Source organism: Zonotrichia leucophrys, chromosome 24 (genome assembly GCF_028769735.1).
Source record: "Zonotrichia leucophrys gambelii isolate GWCS_2022_RI chromosome 24, RI_Zleu_2.0, whole genome shotgun sequence".
In the NCBI taxonomy this organism is placed as follows: domain Eukaryota; kingdom Metazoa; phylum Chordata; class Aves; order Passeriformes; family Passerellidae; genus Zonotrichia; species Zonotrichia leucophrys.
In genome coordinates this window covers 3,859,213-3,875,718 of record NC_088193.1, presented here as the reverse complement: position 1 = coordinate 3,875,718, position 16,506 = coordinate 3,859,213, and the positions used below count along the sequence as shown (strand labels likewise).

Sequence of the window (16,506 nt, the reverse complement as noted above, 5' to 3'; positions counted from 1 at the left end):
TGCAGCAGCCTCCTGGTACAGGCAGGCCCCACCAGCACCAGCACCCCTCTGCTCCCTCTTCCCTGCTGGGCTGAGCTGGAAGAGCTCACAGCTCGTTCAGAACGAGAAGGGAAATTGTCCCAGTTGTCCTAAAATGGTCCATGGGGCAATCTCTGTCTCCAGCGCTGGCTGGTGCAGTGAGTGCTCCTGCATTGTGATGCTCTGTTATGGATATTCCAGCTTCTCCATCCCTCCCAGCTGTTCCAGTCTGGTTATCCAGACAGATCCCAGCCTCCTGCAGCCTCCTACACAGCACTGCCCCCGTCTCTGCCTTCAGACCTGCCCTGTGCCACCTCTGATTTCCAGCCCCAATCCAACTGGATTCACCCCTGCTCCCACTGATTTCCTTAACTTCTCTCGGCCCTTTCTTCCAGATTCCTGAAATCTGCTGGGCTCACCCCAAAACTGACCAAAAACCCCCACAGAGCTGCTCTGTAGTGCAGCCTCTGCCCCCAGAATAAATAAGGTGGAGAATAAGGCTGCCCTACCCACAAAGAAAAAGGCCAGAAACAGGAGCTCAGCCAAATTACAGATCGTGTGAAATCATCACAGTAGTGCCTCATTATTTATCCTTATTTTATTCCATTAGCAAAGAGTTAAAGCTTTTGTCACTGGACTTCCAGTGTCACCGCAGGGGCAGCCAGGAGGGACCAGAAGCACCAAAATTTCACCTCAAATTTCACCTCAAACACAAACAAGTTCTTGAGATGCTACTGGGAATATTCTCCACCTTAAGTTCTTCCCCAGCTTTTTCCCCAAACCCCTTCCTCCCAGACTGACATTCCCCCATCAGCCACATCTCCATCCCAGCATCTCCATCCCATCCCTGCATCCTTTTCCCCAAAGAGCTGCCTGCCCTCCCAGCACACACACACACACACAAAGGAAGAATTCCCTGCCTGTCTGGGAGGTGAAAAACAAAAATCATCACAGTAGTGCCTCATTATTTATCCTTTTTTCCTTGCATTAGCACAGAGTTAAATGTTTTGCCATGGACTTCCAGTGTCAATGCAGGGGCAGCCAGGAGGGACCAGCAGCACCAAAACTTCAAATTTCACCTCAAACACAAACAAGTTCTTGAGATGCTACTGGGAATATCCTCCACCTTAAGTTCTTCCCCAGCTTTTTCCCCCAAACCCCTTCTCCCAGACTGACATTTCCCCATCAGCCCATCTCCATCCCAGCCCCGCATCCTTTTCCCCAAAGAGCTGCCTGCCCTCCCAGCACACACACAGGCACAAAGGAAGGATTCCCCGCCTGCCTGGAGGTGAAAACCGAGGATTTCAGGGATTCCAGGGGCACCTTTCAGCGCATGGCCCTTCCCGGGAGGCACCCTCGGTTCTTCCCCGCTGCCCTGCGAGCTCCGCCGGGGGAGCCGCACGGAACCGCCCGGGCACCTCGCTGCTGCTGCTGCTGCTGCTGCTGCTGCTGCTGCTCCGGGGCATCTCAGGGCCGCCCAAGGACTCGACAGAAAGATTCCCCGCTCTGATAAGGGCTCGGCATGGCTGGAACAAAGCCGCCTTTGCAGTGCGCTGCCCGGCTCTGGCATCCCAGCCTGGCGCTGCCCGCTGGGGAGAAAAGCTCCCGCTGTGGCTTTAAGGATGTCCCGCAGCACCCGGTTAACCCTGCCCGCTCCTCGCTGCCCCCACCGGGGAGAAAATGCAGATTTCTGCTCCTCTCGTGCCCTTACCCATCGGTGCTGCCGCCCTGGTACCGCAGCCCTGGCATCCCGAGCAGAGCTTTAGTAAATGCTCTACTATACATATATATATATATATACATATATACATATATATATATGTATATATATACATGTATATGTATGTATATGTATATATACATAATTAATATATTAATATATTAATATATTAATATATTAATATATAAAGAAATAATTAATATAAATTAATTATTTTATGTGCTGCTGCCCAGCCCTGGCACCCCGAACAGAACTTTATTAAATGCTCTATTTTATAGATATATTTTTCTAAATATATAAGGAATTTTAATAAATATAATTAATATATTAATCAATATATTAATATATAATAGTATATTCATTAATATATATTAATATTTAATTAATATATATTAATTATTATATGTGCTGCTGTCCAGTCCTGGCACCCCAAGCAGAGCTTTATTAAATGCTCTATAATATAGATAGATTTTATATTTATATATATATATAATCTATCTATATATAAAATATATAGATTAATATATATTAAATATTAATATATTTTACATTAATATATAATAATATATTTTATATATTAAATATATATAAATTAATATAATGTATTAAATATATATTATATACTATAATATATAATATATAATATATAATATATAATATATAATATATAATATATAATATATTATATATAATATATTATATATAATATATTATATATGTTATATTATATATAAATATAATATTATTTATATTATATATAAAATTTATTATTACATACTAAATAGATATAATTATATATATATATATATATATGTGTGTGTGTGTGTGTATAATATTAAATATATAACGCCCTGCAAACCACCAGGGAGCACTTCTGTGCTGACAAAGGAGCAGAGCAGTCAGCATGGACATAACATCCCAATTACCTCGAAATTCCACTTCCTCCGATCCCACAAAGCTCTGGCTTTTTCACCCCGAGGGGCTGCACACCCTCCTAAAGCTCATCAGGCAACACAAAGCATCGATTTCCCTGCTGGAACAGCAGGCAGCAACAGGAAATGTTTAGAATAAATAGAAATATTTGCCTTCAACACTCGGGTATTTCCAAATACAAGCTCTGGGAAAGGCCATTTCTGCACGGAGGTTCTACAATGCAGAAGGTAACAATGTGACTCATCTTGAAAGTGTGTATAAACACACTTAAAAAACCTGTCTGGGGAAAAATAAACAGAGGCTGTGCCTGATTCCCGGCTGGGAAAAGCAGCAACGCAGCCCTGCTGCTGTCCTTGGCTTTGTACCTACTCCAGGCAGGTGCAGCAGAGGAAACAAAACCACAGCCAGCAATTTAAAGAATTTAGAAAGCAAGAAAGCAGCACAGATGGACAGGGAAAGAGCAAAAAAAAAACAAATGAAAAATGTTCCTGCAACATGACAGAGGAGCAGGGAGGACGGATGTGACTGGGAGCTGATCAATCACCCCTCATGCAATGATGAAATATTTGCTCTGTGTGATCAGTTAATCCCGAGCAGGAACACGTTTGGAAGGGTGGCAAAGAACCAGAGAGATTTTCTTACAGAGCAACGAGTTCAAAGGAAAGCAACAAAAACATCCCGGCACTCATGAGGCTCGCTTGTGAAAACAAACTGGAAGGGTAAACAAAGTGGAGTGGTCAACAAATATTTGAAGAATGTAAATATTGGAGAGAAAGAGAAGCTGTATTAAAAGGTTTGGGGTTGGTTTTTTCTTTTGAACAATGAGCAATGGAATGATACGAAATTGTGGGAAAGAAACAAGGCTGAAGTCAAATCCTCACAGCCAGGAGAGAAATGGAATAAACCCGTTCACTTGTCACAGTTATAAACAGCAATAGGTAACAGTTAATAAACACAAATCAGACCCACAGAAACACAGAATATCCTGAGGTGGAAGGAACCCACAAGGATGATTGAAGTCCAGCTCCTGGCCCTGTACAGGATGCCCCATTGGCAGGAGCATGGATCAATACCTCAATAAAATCACACTTCTTTCAGTCCCTAGCTCTGCTTTCCATTATTTCCATTGTTTAAAGAGGCAGCAGCCCAGTCTGCAGCAATGCAGGACTCTAAATTGCAAAATTAGGACTGGTTCAGTGTTACAGTTTCAAGGATTGCTTTAACTTGCTGCATTTTTGTCCCCAAAACTTCCAAGACACACTCAGACATCCTTGGGATTTGGAGTTCCATGTAGGAAACCTTGCTAAGTGAAATCTAAATAATCCTAATCTGGGCTGTGATCCTTGAAAGAACAGATGTGCTCAGGATAACTGTGGTATCTCCAAATATGAGCAAGGCACAGGTTGGTTTGGGACAATGATAAAGATTCAGGTTGGTTTGGAACAATTATAAGGATTCAGAATGTTTTTGGACAATTACATGGATTCAGCTTGTTTTGGAACAATTATAAGGATTCAGGTTGTTTTGGGACAATTACAAGGATTTAGGTTGTTTTGGGTTAATTGTAAGTGTTACAGTTTCAAGGATTGCTTTAACTTGCTGCATTTTTCTCCCCAAAACTTCCAAGACACACTCAAATATCCTTGGGATTTGGAGTTCCATGTAGGAAACCTTGCTAAGTGAAATCTAAATAATCCTAATCTGGGCTGTGATCCTTGAAAGAACAGATGTGCTCAGGATAACTGTGGTATCTCCAAATATGAGCAAGGCACAGGTTGGTTTGGGACAATGATAAAGATTCAGGTTGGTTTGGAACAATTATAAGGATTCAGAATGTTTTTGGACAATTACATGGATTCAGCTTGTTTTGGAACAATTATAAGGATTCAGCTTGTTTTGGAACAATTACAAGGATTCAGGTTGTTTTGGGACAATTATAAGGATTCAGGTTGTTTTGGAACAATTATAAGGATTCAGGTTGTTTTGGGACAATTACAAGGATTTAGGTTGTTTTGGGTTAATTGTAAGTGTTACAGTTTCAAGGATTGCTTTAACTTGCTGCATTTTTCTCCCCAAAACTTCCAAGACACACTCAAATACCCTTGGGATTTGGAGTTCCACATGGGAAACCTTGCAAAGTGAAATCCAAATAATCTGGCCTTGAAAGAACAGATGTGCTCAGGATAACTGTGGTATCTTCAAATATGAACAATGCACAGGTTGGTTTGGGACAATGATAAGGATTCAGGTTGTTTTGGGACAATGATAAGGATTCAGGTTGATTTGGGACAATTACAAGGATTTAGGTTGTTTTGGGTTAATTGTAAGTGTTACAGTTTCAAGGATTGCTTTAACTTGCTCCATTTTTCTCCCCAAAACTTCCAAGACACACTCAAACATCCTTGGGATTTGGAGTTCCATGTAGGAAACCTTGCAAAGTAAAATCTAAATAATCCTAATCTGGGCTGTGATCCTTGAAAGAACAGATGTGCTCAGGATAACTGTGGTATCTCCAAATATGAGCAAGGCACAGGTTGGTTTGGGACAATGACAAGGATTCAGGTTGGTTTGGAACAATTATAAGGATTCAGAATGTTTTTGGACAATTACATGGATTCAGCTTGTTTTGGAACAATTATAAGGATTCAGGTTGTTTTGGGACAATTATAAGTGTTACAGTTTCAAGGATTGTTTTGACTTGCTGCATTTTTGTGCCCAAAACTTCCAAGACACACTCAAATACCCTTGGGATTTGGAGTTCCACATGGGAAACCTTGCAAAGTGAAATCCAAATAATCTGGCCTTGAAAGAACAGATGTGCTCAGGATAACTGTGGTATCTCCAAATATGAGCAAGGCACAGGTTGGTTTGGGACAATGACAAGGATTCAGAATGTTTTGGGACAATTACAGGAATTCAGGTTGTTTTGGCACAGTTACAAGGATTTAGGTTGTTTTGGAACAATTATAAAGATTCAGGTTGGTTTGGGACAATTGTAAGGATTCAGGTTGTTTTGGGACAATTACAAGAATTCAGATTTTTTTGGGACAATTACAAGGATTCAGTTTGTAGCTCTGGGCCAGTCCCCTATGAGAGGTGCAGGGGACAGGGATGGGTGTTTGCATTCCTCATCCTGCTCTTCCTTCAGCAGAGTTTGCTCTCTTTAGAGAATTGTTTAAGCTATAATAATTCTTTGCTCTCCTAAGCTAAGCTTCCAGGAGGGAATTAATACACAGCTATTAATAAACAATTAAAAGGAAAAGCACCTTTCATCTCTGTGTGCCTCATCTGCAAAGCAGGACTAATTCCACTTCCTTTCTTCTACCCTTTGTCCATCTTGATTATTTAGGATGGAATTTCTTCCTCCAAACTGGAGGTGGAGCATGAAAATCTCCCAGCACAGCAAATCTCTGTTTTCAAAAGCCTCTTTTGCTGTAAAACAACACAATTTTAGAAACAGCTCTATTTCCCAGACCAGTTGTGCTATCAGCTGCCTTTAAAACAGAAAAGAATCCGTGGGGAACTTGTTCTTCCTGCTGGAAAAATAACACAGCAGGTATTTGAAGCAGTGCTGCAGCTTTAGTGCCCTGGAGCAGGCGCTGAATGTTGCTCAGTTCTGTGAGCCCTGGCCTCCAGACACATCCTTCTTTCATGGCCTACAGCTAAGCTTGGCTTTGCCTCCCAAACCTCATTCCCAAAATGCGCATCAGGTTGTGCATCACATTTCTCCAGCAGCTGACAGCTCTGAAAAAACCCAAATTCCGGCTCTGAGGGCTGCACAGCCTCACAAGCAACGGGCACTCATCCACATCCCCACAGCTGATTTATTTCTGGTGCTGTGGGGTCAGAAATACACCAAAATTACAGCTCTGCCTCTCTCTGAAACTCCTCCATGCAAACCTTTAACTCACAGCACCTCGTGTGTCCTCACTGCACTGGGGTGAGACTTTGTCAGTGATCTCTGCAGTGCTCAGGCCTGGCCACCTCCCCCTGCCCTTCAAACACAGCCTGATTTGCTCAGCATCTCATTAAGGGAATGACTCTAATTAGAGGGAGCTGTTCTTCAGCTAAGCAAGTTGTGTGTTCCCCCTCCAGCTAATTTGCTCTAATTTTATGTGCATAGCTGGACATTTCTTCTGTTACCAAATCCTTGCTGCTCCTCAAAATACACCTAATTTCCCCCCAAAGTCCTTTTCATTCCACTCATTTTCTCCTCCCTTTTTCTCCTTCCAATTCCAAGGCCTGAAATTAGCTGTGGTCCAAAACCACATTCTACCAAACCTGCTATTCTGAGTGGTTTGAAAATTATTCAAAATATATATATCCCCAAATATATGAATCTCCAAAAAAAATATCCCCGAATTCCTTTTCCTCTGCTCCTCTGCCACATGCATGGAGTGGCTGTGACATTGTCAAAGGACAGTGACAGCATTTTGCATCTTTTTTTAGTTGGGGAAAAAAGCAGAGCATCTGCCCTCAGATCACTTGGCTGCGACCACAGAGATCATTCTGTCCTGGAAAAATGGTTACAGGGGAATAAACCGCTGCAAAATGTAAAATATAATCAACAGCACAGGCCTAAATCTGGCCAAAAGGAAAACTTTAGGAAAGGAGAAGCTCAGAGAACTTTCCAGCATCTTGTATTCAGCATATGGCTCTGCAAAGGCACCCAGAAGGGAAAGGAATTCTGTGCAGCATTTTGGGTTTGGTGTCTCCATTTCCTGAGCTTGGATATTCCATCCTTGGATATATTATTGCAACTTCTACAATTTACTTCAAGCAGGCTCTAAGTCCTGAAATTAGCAGTTACCAGTCATAATAAGAATCAATTAAAATAACAATAATGGCATTAAGATGCACTTTCGAACCAGGGCCTGAACTCAGAGGAGCTCTGGGGAAGGTTCAAACAAAAACACAGCAGCTGCTCAACCAGCCAAAGTTTAAACTGTTTAAAATAGAGAGAAATCTGGAATTTCAGCTGGAAAAACAGAAGAGGCCTTGAGCAAGACACAATGATTTGTCAGGAAGCACCACAAGGGGTTTGATGGCAATTTTTGCCTCTTCCAGGCCTTGCCCCTGAGCAGAAATGCAGCAGAAATTCCAGCAATGCGAGTGCTTCTCATCAGTCCAGCACAACTATCAACACACAGGGGGTGAATCAGACACTCAAAAACGTGGGACACTGTCCAGCAGCTCCTTCCAGCCCTTGTGCCTTGAAAATCTCTGCTCTGGCACAGGGAGAAGGAAGAGGAGAGTGATTTCTGTCCAACAGCTCCTCAAAATGTGGGAATGAAAATCTCAGTTCTAGGCACAGGGAGAAGGAAAGGGAGACTGATTTCTGTCCAACAGCTCCTTCCAGAACCTGTCCCATGAAAATCTCTGTTCCAGGCAGAGGGAGAAGGAAAGGGAGACTGATTTCTGTCCAACAGCTCCTTCCAGAGCTTATCCCATGAAAATCTCTGCTCCAGGCAAAAGAAGAGGAAGAGGAGACTGATTTCTGTTCAATATCTTCTTCTACCCCTTGTCCCTTGAAAATCTCTGCTCAGGCACAGGGAAAAGGAAGAGGAGATTGATTTTTGTCCAACAGCTCCTTCCCAAAATGTGGGAATAAAAAAATCTCTGCTCCGGGAAGGGGAAGAAGGAAAGGGAGACTGATTTCTGTCCAACATCTTCTTCCAGCACTTGTCCCATGAAAATCTCTGCCCAGGCAAAGGGAAAAGGAAAAGGAGATTGATTTTTGTCCAACATCTTCTTCCAGCACTTGTCCCTTTAAAATCTCTGTTCTAGGCACAGGGAGAAGGAAAGGGAGACTGATTTCTGTCCAATATCTTCTTCCAGCACTTGTCCCATGAAAATCTCTGCTCCAGGCAAAGGGAAAAGGAAGAACTGACTGATTTCTGTCCAAAATCTCCCTCCAGAACTTATCTCACGAAAATCTCTGCTCCAGGAAAGGGGAGAAGCAAGGGGAGAGTGATTTCTGTCCAACATCTCCTTCCCAAAATGTGGGAATGAAAATCTCTGCTCCAGGCAAAGGGAAAAGGAAAAGGAGATTGATTTTTGTCCAACATCTTCTTCCAGCACTTGTCCCTTTAAAATCTCTGTTCTAGGCACAGGGAGAAGGAAAGGGAGACTGATTTCTGTCCAACAGCTCCTTCCCAAAATGTGGGAATGAAAATCTCTGCTCCAGGAAAGGGGAGAAGGAAGGGGAGAATGATTTCTGTCCAACATCTTCTTCCAGCACTTGTCCCTTGAAAATCTCAGTTGCAGGCACAAGGAGAAGGAAAGCGAGACTGATTTGCCTCATTTTGCAGGCAGGGAAAGTGGGGCAGAGGCACCATGAGGATGACAATGGTCAGTGACAGATCCAGGCACAATCAGGGCCTCTCGTGACCCCAACTCCCACAGGCAGCACCTTCCTTCCCTCTGGAAGGGACTGAGCTCTCAAACAGCACCCAGCAGCCTCAGCTCCATGTTTTATCTCTTCCTGACTGAATTTCCCACATTTTCAGGCTTTCAGTGAGGAAAAGCACCCCTGGAACAGCCACACTGCTGCCTCATTCGCCTCAGCTGCAGGCCCTGAGTGAGCAAAGGCCCAGAACTGCAGAGCCACTCCAGTTTGCCCTTCACTTGACATTTCTGAGGGCTGGAGACAGAGCAAGGTGATCCTGCCACCTGATAAGAGGGGAAGGCAATTTCCCAGCAAAACAAACGATGGGGATTCAATTAGCCAAAATAATCTGCAGCCCAAGGAGAGATGTGGGGGAGAGATTCTGGGCGCTGCAGCAAAGTCAAAGTGCAGCTTCTTCATGGCCCCAGTCAGAACTGCTCTGTGTGCCTGTCCTCAGAGAGGTCTCAATCTGCACACACATATTAGAGGACAAAATTACAGATGTTTATCCAAATTTAAATCAGAACTTGACGCCAAGAGCCGACCACATAAGAAACAAAAATATTAAAGGGATGGTTTTGCCAGTGTATCATCACACAGCAAACCCAGTCTCAGATCAGGGGTTTGAAAATGCCTTGGTTTTATTTCAGATGGTCTCCTTGCACTGTAATTTCAGACTTTTGCTAAAATAAAAGTTGTGTTTCATAGCCTGTTGCCACTGCAGGTATTAATCCAGCGTGGACAAAAACTGGTGCTGGGCTGATCCTGCTTCTATTTCTGCCCCACGAGCACAGCCTGGCCAAGGGAATTGTGTGCAAAGCTTTTCCTTGGCTTTACTGCACTTGGATTAGGCTCCTCACTGCTTCCTAGGGCTTCCCACCATGGAAAAGGCAGAAAAAATAACACCAAATCTGGAGAAATTAACACAAAACCTGTTAATTACCCCTCAGTGACCACGTGCCACAGAGCCATGTACAGAATAAACCTGCCAAGGCTGCTCCAAGCTGTCCTTCCAGGCACCTGGCCTGACATCTTCTTGCTGGAAAAGGATAAAAAACCTTAATTTATGGCCAGCCCGAAGGTTCAGGACGTGTGGCCAGGTCAGAATGTTCTGGATGCAGGGGAAGATGAGCGCCCTGTTAATGAGGTTTGCTCTTCCTGCCGCAGCCAAGGGGAACGTCCTGATTGCTCAGATCCATTTGCAGAATTCATAAGGAGCTAAGGCCTCTCCTTTTCCCAAAAAACCATATTTATATGCATGTGGGTCAGCTCCGGTGGTTTTTACTGAGGATTATCAGCATCTATTTCTTCCCCCTGAATAAAAGGCACAAAGGGTGATGTAGGAGCAGAAGAATCAATGAAGACAGGAAAGACTGAAAATGCAACATTTGGACCTGTAAAGTGAAGGTCAAACAGCACAATGGGCACAGCAGCACAATTATGTAACTTTCACAGAACTATTTTGCCAAGCTTCTCCAGAAATTGAGGAAGAATTGATTTGGAAATCCAATTTCATTTGGGATCATTGGCGGTGCCACAGGACGAAGCTCACCGCACGCAGCAGCTCCTTAAGGCTCCGCAGCTTCACCACCAAACTGGGAGTGATTTAAGCAGCTTCATCATTTCCTGGGTAATCACGGAGCCACGAATCCCAGACACCCACGTTTGTCACCCCTGTGTGTCACAGCGCCGTGAGGACAGAACCTTCCCTGCCGCTCATTTACATCTCAAAGGAGCAGAGCAGGGTGGGATGAGTGTGACAGCTCAGCAACCCCTCCCTCCCCTCTCCCGCACCCTCAGACATGGATTTCCAGATTTCCAGAGGATGGGAAGGGCAGGGGCAGCCTGTGGAGGTCCCAAGGGGTTCCTGCAGCCGCAGCATCCAAAAGGCAGAACTGAAATGGCCTGAAGTGACTCTTCACTGCTCCCTGACATCAAACTGCTCATGGCACGAGTGTGATGGCTCAGGAACTCCTCCATCCCCTTTTGCACACCCTGAGACATGGATTTCCAAATTTCCAGAGCTGGGAAGGGCATGGGCAGCCTAGTGAAGGTACCAAGGGGCTCCTGCAGCCGCAGCATCCAAAAGGCAGAACTGAAACGGCCTCAAGTCAATCTTCACTGCTCCCTGACATCAAACTGCTCATGGGATGAGTGTGACAGCTCAGGAACCTCTCCCTCCCCTCTCCCACATGGATTTCCAGATTTCCAGGGCCAGGGAAGGGCAGGGGCAGCCTGGTGGAGGTACCAGGGGCTCCTACAGCCACAGCATCCAAAAGGCAGAACTGAAACTGCCTCAAGTGACTCTTTGCTGCTCCCTGACATCAAACTGCTCATGGCACGAGTGTGATGGCTCAGGAACCCCTCCATCCCCTTTTGCACATCCTGAGACATGGATTTCCAAATTTCCAGAGGATGGAAAGAGCAGGGGCAGCCTGTGGAGGTACCAAGGGGCTCCTGCAGCCGCAGCATCCAAAAGGCAGAACTGAAACGGCCTCAAGTCAATCTTCACTGCTCCCTGACATCAAATAACTGCTAATGGGACGAGTGTGACAGCTCAGGAACCTCTGCCTCCCCTCTCCCACACCCTGAGACATGGATTTCCAGATTTCCAGATTTCCAGAGGATGGGAAGAGCAGGGGCAGCCTGGTGGAGGTACCAAGGACTCTTGCAGCCTGCAGAAGGCAGAACTGAAACTGCCTGACATCACTGCTCCCTGACATCAAACAACTGCTCATGGGACGAGTGTGACAGCTCAGGAACTCCTCCATCCCCTTTTGCACACCCTGAGACATGGATTTCCAGATTTCCAGAGGATGGGAAGGGCAGGGGCAGCCTGCTGGAGGTACCAAGGGGCTCCTGCAGCCACAGCATCCAAAAGGCAGAACTGAAACTGCCTCAAGTCAATCTTCACTGCTCCCTGACATCAATCTGCTCATGGGACAAGTGTGACAGCTCAGGAACCTCTCCCTCCCCTCTCCCACATGGATTTCCAGATTTCCAGGGCCAGGGAAGGGCAGGGGCAGCCTGCTGGAGGTACCAAAAGCCCCTGCAGCCGCAGCATCCACAAGGCAGAACTGAAACTGCCTCAAGTCAATCTTCACTGCTCCCTGACATCAAACAATTCTAATTTTAGCTCTGCTGTTCTGTAACCCTACCTAGTTCCCATCCCACCCCCACAACTACATAATAGATCCTTCCCTCAGATAAGGAGGGTGTTGGAACATTGAGAGTTTTGTTGGGTTTTTTTTTTTTTCCTTCACCCACAGGCACTAGCAGGAAAATGAATTACAGATTTATTTTTAGTGGAGCCTTTGGCCCTTCTTTTCTCTGCAGGTTCCAGATTGCAGGTTCTGCAGCTCAGGACTATTCCAAGCAGCACAGCAGCACAAGCAATGCAGAGGGAACCACAAAAGAAGGAAAATCAGTCGAGCAGAGTTTTACTCAGTATCCCATTTATGGGACATCAATTCAGCTACCAGCTTGTTTTTGTCCCTGCAACGCTCTTCTGGCATTAGATTTCCATTTTTCATCAAAGATCTAAATTAGTTTCCATCTCTGCTGGATCATGAACTCCCCAAGAAGGAAGAGCAGGGCAAGCAGCACAGCCTGGGATGGAAGGGGAGGGAAAGGCTGCTGTGGATTTTTGGCTTTCTGAGGTTGAAAGCTCCAGGCCTGGCTGATCCCAGTCCCCGAGGAGCTGTGAGATAACACTGATGTCAGCCCGGAGGCAAAAGCTCTCTCTCACAACACCAGGTCACATTGTAAAGATGAAAACAGCATCAAAACACAAAAATGACCAATTAAACCACGACACCAGGCTGTGATGAGGCAAATTGCTGCTGTCATCTGTCCTGCCAGCATCCTCGGGGGCTGCAGCATCACTGCTGCCACCGGGACGCTGTGACAGCACCAATGGTGCCACTGCCACTCTGTGATGTCACCCGGCCCCCCTGGCTGTCCCAGCTGTGCTGCAGAGCCCCGGGGCCACCAGATGGGGATGAGATCATTGGGGCAGGGTGAGGTGGCTGCTGCAGGAAATGCAGGGTGTGCTGTGAGAGAGCAGCAGTGCAGGAAATGCAGGGCAGGGCAGAGGGAGCAGCAGTGCAGGAAATTCAGGGCATGGTGAGAGGGAGAAGCACTGCAGGAAATGCAGGGCATGGTGAGGGGGGGCAGCAGTGCAGGAGATGCAAGGCAGAGGGAGGAGCAGTGCAGGAAATGCAGGGCATGCTGTGGGGGAGCAGCAGTGCAGGAAAGGCAGGGTATGGAGGGAGGGAGCAGCAGTGCAGGAAATGAGGGAGCAGCAGTGCAGGAAAGGCAGGGCATGCTCTGAGGGAGCAGCATGGGGACATGCAGGGATGCAGCGGGGCCGTGGCACTGCAGAGCTGCTCCATCTCCAGCACATGCTTTGCTCTCCTGCCACTGCACCGAGCCATTATGCAACTCCAGGCCAGCCCCAGGGCTCCCCTGATGCCCCCCCGGTGGGATTTGGTGTGACCCCACAGCACGGGAGGGATGCGGGGCCTGAAATCTGGGAAAGGCTGCGCTGTTCCCCAGGGTCAGGGCAGGCTGTGCTGCTGGCAGCCTTCTGTCCCTCCCTGGTACAGACAGACAGACAGACAGACAGACAGACAGACATCATGTGTGTCTCTGAGGAAATCTGGGCTAACCCCAGCACTGCTGCTCCTGCACCAAGGACCACAGGATTTGTTTGCAGCCCGTGCACTGGATGATTTTTCTTCATATCAATTCCAACCCCATAAGCCCATTTTGTATCAAGGCTGTCCAGCCCACATTAAACACCCCAAACAGGTTCAGAGAGCCCTGCATTCATTCTGTGCTCCTCCAATCCATCCTGCAGGGACAAACACACAGATCTGGGCAAAGCAGGGCCTGAAATAACACCCCTAACTCACCCTCCTGTGCTGGATATTGCAGCACAACCAAATAAACAAAATATCCTAAGGGGAACGGAGTGACAGCTGCAGAGATCCAGAATGCTGTATAATTAAATAAAGGAAGCAATCAGAATATTTAATTTTGGGATTGGGATGAAGGGAGATGCTGAGGAGGCAGGGCTTGGGCAGCACCTATCAGGTGATTCCTCCAATCCATCCAGCAGGGACAAACACACAGATTTGGGCAAAGCAAGGCCTGAAATACCATCCCTAACTCACCCTCCTGTGCTGGATATTGCAGCACAACCAAATAAACAAAATATCCTAAGGGGAACAGAGTGACAGCTGCAGAGATGCAGAATGCTGTATAATTAAATAAGGGAAACAATCAGAATATTGAATTTTGGGACTGGGATAGAGGAGGACTCAGGGCTTGGGCAGCACCTATCAGGTGATTCCTCCAATCCATCCAGCAGGGACAAACACACAGATTTGGGCAAAGCAGGGCCTGAAATAACACCCCTAACTCACAATCCTGTGCTGGATATTGCAGCACAACCAAATAAACAAAATATCCTTAGGGGAACGGAGTGACAGCTGCAGAGATGCAGAATGCTGTATAATTAAACAAGGGAAACAATCAGAATATTGAATTTTGGGACTGGATGCTGAGGATGCAGGGCTTGGGTATCACCTGCCAGGTGATTCCTCCAATCCATCCTGCAGGGACAAACACACAGATTTGGGCAAAGCAAGGCCTGAAATACCATCCCTAACTCACCCTCCTGTGCTGGATATTGCAGCACAAGCAAATAATATCCTAAGGGGAACAGAGTGACAGCTGCAGGGATCCAGAATGCCGTATAATTAAATAAAGGAAGCAATCAGAATATTGAATTTTGGGATTGGGATGAAGGGAGATGCTGAGGAGGCAGGGCTTGGGCAGCACCTATCAGGTGATTCCTCCAATCCATCCTGCAGGGACAAACACACAGATTTGGGCAAAGCAGGGCCTGAAATAACACCCCTAACTCACAATCCTGTGCTGGATATTGCAGCACAACCAAATAATATCCTAGGGGGAACGGAGTGACAGCTGCAGAGATGCAGAATGCTGTATAATTAAATAAGGGAAACAATCAGAATATTGAATTTTGGGACTGGGATAGAGGAGGACTCAGGGCTTGGGTAGCACCTGCCAGGTGATTCCTCCAATCCATCCAACAGGGACAAACACACAGATCTGGGCAAAGCAGGGCCTGAAATACCATCCCTAACTCACCCTCCTGTGCTGGATATTGCAGCACAACCAAATAAACAAAATATCCTAAGGGGAACGGAGTGACAGCTGCAGAGATGCAGAATGCTGTATAATTAAATAAAGGAAGCAATCAGAATATTGAATTTTGGGATTGGGATGAAGGGAGATGCTGAGGAGGCAGGGCTTGGGCAGCACCTATCAGGTGATTCCTCCAATCCATCCAGCAGGGACAAACACACAGATCTGGGCAACACAGGGCCTGAAATACCATAACTCACATAATACCTAACTCACCCTCCTGTGCTGGATATTGCAGCACAACCAAATAATATCCTAAGGGGAATGGAGTGACAGCTGCAGAAATCCAGAATGCTGTATAATTAAATAAGGGAACCAATCAGAATATTGAATTTTGGGACTGGATGCTGAGGATGCAGGGCTTGGGCAGCACCTGCCAGGTGGCTCCAGGAGAGCCGGGGGGATGGATCTGCTCGGGATCTTTATGGAGAACAAAGGGGCCCAGGAGCGCCGGGAGCCCCCGAGGAACAGAGAGGGAAGAGCGGCACCTACCGCAGCCCGGCCAGCATTCCCCAGCGCTGTGAGCCGCTTATGGCCCCGGCAAGGCTGCGGAGCCTCCCCCAGCCCGCACAGCACCGGGGCGCTCCAGCGGGAGCTGCCGGGATGGACTGGGATGGACTGGGATGGACTGGGAGCCACACAGCCGGGTTTGTGGGCATGCAGCGGGGCCGTGGCACTGCAGAGCCGCTCCATCGCAGCGATCCCAGCATCTCCAGCACATGCTTTGCTCTCCTGCCACTCCGCCGAGCTATTATGCAACTCCTCAGCCCAACTGCACAGCACAGAAGGCAGCGGATCACTGCGAGAAAGGGACTTTTTTTTTCATCCAAAAAAAAAAACCTCAACCATGTAATATTTTCAAATGTTAATATCTGTATCATTTGTACAGCCTGTGTGACACAGAGCCATGTACACACAGGGAAAATTCAAAGGCTCTCAGGGTAATTAAATAAAAGACGGAATTAGAGAAATTAGAAAAAGAGATGACCTATTGAGTCATGCCTGGCTCGGGTCTGTCCCCTGGGGCTCAGTACAAGATGCTTCCTAGTGCTATACTGTGGTGCTTTTATTTTTTACACAGAAAAGAAAAAAAAGAAAAGAGATAAAATTTAAATAGCAACAATAAGTAAAATAACATGCAAAATAACTTTGCTGTTTTCTCACACTTTACAGGCGAGGATCTCAAAGCACAACATTCATCCTGATGCAA

The 16,506-nt window shown here is 46.3% G+C and overlaps 1 protein-coding gene across 9 annotated transcripts in view; it reads right to left on the bottom strand.

The window, feature by feature from the left end:
- Positions 1–16,506, bottom strand: part of GRAMD1B (GRAM domain containing 1B) — a 145,086-nt gene that overhangs the window by 72,061 nt on the left and 56,519 nt on the right. The window lies entirely within an intron of this gene.